Genomic DNA, 5206 nt, shown 5'->3' with positions numbered 1-5206 from the left:
GCCAATTGAAAGATTATGAGAAGAACTACCCTACTCATGATCTTGAATTAGCAGCGGTGGTATTTGCTTTGAGGCTTTGGCGACACTATCTCTATGGTACGAAGTGTCAACTTTATACTGACCACAAGAGCTTAAAGTATTTATTTGATCAATAGACCTTGAACATGCGTCAGCAACGTGCTATGGAACTCATCAAAGATTACGACTGTGAGATACTATATCATCCGGGTAAAGCCAATGTAGTGGCAGATGCTCTGAGTAGGAAGACGCGTTCTGGACTTCTATGCTACTCTATCACTCACACGTCAAGTAAAAATAATCTATTTGATGATATTCGGAAATGGTAGATTGAGGCTTTGAAGCATGAGAATGTCAAAGTAGAACGAATGGTAGGATACATTGATTTTCTTTCTAAAGATGGACGTGGTCTGAAGGTCTTTAAGACCCGAATCTGGGTCCCCAAACTTGGCGGCATGCAAGATGTTGTTTTAGCAGAAGCACATAAGTCGCGATTATCAATACACCCAAGGAGTAGCAAAATGTACCAAGATCTTCGTTTAGATTACTGGTGGCCTGGGATGAAGATTGATATTGGACGTTATGTCGAGAAATGTACCACATGTTTACAAGTAAAGGCTGAACACTAGAAACCGTATAGTAGTTTACAGCCTCTTGAGGTACCGATGTGGAAATGAGAGAAATTAACGATGGATCTGGTTACTAAACTACCGAAGACCCAACTACAACACGACAGTATTTGGGTTATAGTTGATCGATTGACCAAATCTGCATTGTTCTTACTTGTCTGAGAGTCTTACTCTATGGATCGCTGGGCGCGGTTGTACATTGATGAAGTTGTCACGCGACAAGGTGTACCAATGAACATTATCTCTGATCGTGACTCTCGATTCACTTCTAATTTTTGGACTAGATTTCAACGAGAGTTGGGAACACGTCATGCGTTTAGTACGACCTATCATCCTCAGACAGATGGTCAATCAAAACGAACCATTCAGACTCTCGAGGATATGCTACGCGCATGTGCCTTAGAATTTGGTGGTAGCTGGGATACTCACCTACCCTTGGTTGAGTTTTCTTACAACAATAGCTACCACTCGACAATTGGAATGGCTTCCTATGAGGCTTTATACGGACGTAAGTGTCATACACCCTTGTGTTGGCAAGAGACAGGAGAGAAAGTTTTAGTTGGTCCCGAACTCATTCAGATCACTCATGACAAAATTCAGATTATTCGCGAAAGAATGAAAGCTGCCCAAGATCGTCAAAAGTCTTATGCAGATCGTCGTAAAAGGCCAATCGAGTTCTCGGTGGGTGATATGGTAATGGTGAAAGTTTCTCCTTGGCGAGGTGTACTTCGATTCCGAAAACAAGGTAAGTTAAGTCCACGATTTATTGGCCCGTTCAAAGTATTGGAGCGTATCGGAAAATAAGCTTATAGACTAGAGTTACCGGAGGAACTTACGGGGATAAACGATGTGTTTCCTGTCGGGTACTTACGTAAATGCTTGGGTAAACATGAAGAGACGGTGCCCATAGCCGAAGTCAAAGTAGATGAGAAATTAAGATACATTGAAGAACCAGAATCAATTCTGAACGAGAGAAGAGTGAAACTACGTAATAAGGAAGTAGACTTCGTATTGATCAAGTGGAAAAACCATCGGGGACCAAATTGGACGTGGGAGCGTAAACATGAGATGAAGGCGAAATACCCTTCTTTATTTCCACAACAGTGATTTCGGGGACGAAATCCTCAAAAGGAGGAGGTATTTGTAACATCCAATTTCTAATATGCCCAATTATTTGCTTAGTATATTTAATTATTGGGTTAAAGAGAACTTATGATTTAGTGGGAGTTTAGGTTTGAAATTTTAGAATTAAACTTCTTATGAGTATATTAGAGGATTTGGAAATTTTTTACGTCAAATAGATACGTAAAACTGATTTTCTTGGGAGATATTTTCTGGAATATTTTTGTTGGATGTTATAGATTATCTCTTTATGAACGTGTAGGCGAAAAYCTCATAGAAAACGGAKGTCYGARYRAAAAGTTATGAATAATTTAAGTGTTGATGGTTAAAATGGGTACCTAGCCGGGCTAAACCGGCCCAACTCAAGTTTTAGCATTATAAATTAGAGTTTTGGCCCATTTCTCTTGTCATTTAAGTCCAGAACTCACACACACACTARAGGTSCGATTTTCACACACATAGGCTTGATTCAACTCAAATCAAAGAGGAACTACAAGATCTTGGAAGGATTTGATCATCAARTAAGGTATAATCTATTTTTGCACTTGTTTTTGGTTGRCATTCTTGTTTTATGGATTGCATGTTGAGATAGAGTTAGGGTTTCATATGGGTTTGATCTTAAGTGTATAAAATGAGTGCTTTTTAGTGTTTATGACTTGAAATGATCATTAGATTCAAGAGATTATCAAGATTTATGCAAGTTCATCATATGAACTTTGACTTGATTAAGTCAATGATTTGGGAGATAATATAAATGATAAAATAAAGGTTGGATTTTTGGTTGTTTATGTCAAATATGTTATATTAAGTTGAGATTCAGAAGTTGGAATAGTTTGGAATCGAAATGGTTTGAGAAAAATGAATGAAAATGAGAATTTCGACTTAAGAATGCATAGAAAGTGTGCACACTTTGAAAATCTCTATAAAATCGTAGAAAAATCCAAATGAGGTGAGGCCAATTTTCTTAGTTAGATAATTGAGTTTAGTTTATTTCTTATTTTATGATCAAAACATGAATTCGAGCTTAAAATGGGCAAAATAGTTCTGCATGCAGCAGCTGTACATAGAAATTTAGGTAAAATGTTCAAATAAGATATGTGTATATCACGAGTTTCTTATATTGGTTACTTATGAGATTTTGTACATTTACTCCATGGGGTAATTAAGACATATTTGATACTTTGGAAGCAATCTAAGTGTGGTAGATTGGACTTGCTTTGTGAGCTCAATTCGGAGTTTTTCGGTATTATACGGTTGCCCGGTGAGTTATATAGTTAATTGTTACATATTGATTTGAACATATATATTTTCATATGAATGTTTTTGGTCTTGAATGGAGTCACACGATCTTGATTTGTCCTTGATTCCATCTCTTGAGTTAATTTCATATTACTATCTCGGTACATCAGTTTGCTTTTTGAATCCAGACTTGTTGTTTTGTTCCATGAATTGTACGCCATAGTACGGTACGGGTACTACTTCGTGTGGTACACCGGAAGTTTATGGTGAAGTCAGGATCCCAGGTTGGACTGGTGAGACTTTCTACGGTTGTGAATACTCATTACTCGAAGAGGAGGAAGAGCAATGAGTAGGGAACCTTGGCACATACCCGGTAGAGGAAGGAGGGCAGTGTGAGCCCGTAATGTATGATTTCTGACTCGGACTTTGGCATGAGCCCGGGAGGTGAAGGACGGGGTGATGCACTGTCTTCGTTATGTTTATCGATTCGATCTCTTGGTTCTTGATATTTATTGGTATTCTAACGTTGTTAAATATATTTGGTTGTTGATCCTATCTCCTTGCTGTATTGAGCATCAATGGTATGGTGTATGATGGTGATTTGAATATGGAATCCTATGATCTTAGCATCCGGTACGTAATTGTTTACTCGGTTTCTTGTAAGTTTCGGTTTGCATCTGGATGATGTTTTGAACTCTTTTATTGATAAGAGTTTATTATGTATGTTTATAAATATGTGCGATATTAATATGTAATACTTAACTATTTAACTCACTAAGCGTTGACTTACCATTTAAGTGGCAACCTTTCTCAGGAAAGAAGACGGATAAATAGAAAGAACCTGTTGTTTGACTTGAAAATTTATCGGGGAACTTGAAGATTTCGATCTTGTTTTTGGGTAAATGGTAGCTTATATATATAGTCTTGTCCCGTATTCTTTTGGCTACTTAATTTGGGTTGTAAGTAAAAATCCGTTATATCCGGTTTGAAATTATGTTTTGGGTGGTTTTATCACTAAAGTAGAACGGATATTTTGATGTTTTTCTAGAAATTAATATACCATATTTTGAGGTTAATTAATGTTATGCCCAGATTTGTGTGTTTCAAAGTGTTGGCCTCTGGCTCTTCATAGTCTCTGGACCATTGCATCGGCTCTGGACTAATGCAACCATTGCCTTTGGTCCAACCATTGCCTCGCCTCTGGTCCAACCATTGCCTCTGGTCCATCCATTGCCTCAGATCTTCTTCCAGACTTAATCTTTTTAGCAGCATTTTCAGATTTTTTTTCCATCCTTGGCCCCGATTGCTTTGACAAAACTCTTAGAATAATTAGGATCAATTTTGGTCCCAATAATCAATAAATTATATTTTATTGGAGATTTTATAAGAATTGGTAATTTGGGGTTTGTTCAAGCGAGATGTCACAATTCCTATTATGTTTCTTCCCTAACTCTAAGTGAATATTATTGTTGCTATAAAATATTCCTAATCTCTATATAATTTTCATATTTAGGGTTGGGAAGTGGTAACTTGAGTTGTTCTAAAATATTTTGAACTTGATGTATGCACTATGGAGTATAACTTATTACCTTTGATATTTGGTAATTCATCCACTTAGGGAAGTATGACATTTGTTGAGGTGTTTTTTTTAGTGACTTCGTTAATTTAATCGATAATTATGTGATAGCACCAAATTTGTATTTCTAGTAAGAATATTTGATTTGATTGTCTTTGCATATGTGATAACCGGGTTCCAGATATATAATTTGGGGTGGTTTGAAAGATTTTGGTAAGTAAATCATTTTAAAATATTTGTGTTTTATGATTACCTATTTATTGCTTATTATATTTCCACCACCTAATATGGGTTATTATTATTATATTGAGATAAATGAGATAAGTGCTTTATCTCGTCGGTAAAAGTGGGATATTTTGATTTTAAAACAGTTTATCTTCACCACCTCTCTTGACTAAATATAAAAGAAACAAGTAAGAGTTCATCTTATCTGTTTGTTTCTGGAGAGAAAGAAAAGAAAGAAACCTTGTTGTGTATGTGTGTGTGATCTTGTGTGAAAGACTGTGTGAAGTTGTTTGAAGTTGATTATGTGATCATATTTGGAACTGTTGCTGTGAGATTCATTCTTATTGAAATACGATATTTGAAAAGTTGAGATATATTTGTATGATTACAAATTTGA

This window comes from Cynara cardunculus (genome assembly GCF_001531365.2).
Source record: "Cynara cardunculus var. scolymus isolate 2C chromosome LG 5, CcrdV1, whole genome shotgun sequence".
In the NCBI taxonomy this organism is placed as follows: Eukaryota; Viridiplantae; Streptophyta; class Magnoliopsida; order Asterales; family Asteraceae; genus Cynara; species Cynara cardunculus.
The sequence above is the reverse complement of the archived record's forward strand: the minus strand, read 5'-3'. Positions refer to the sequence as shown.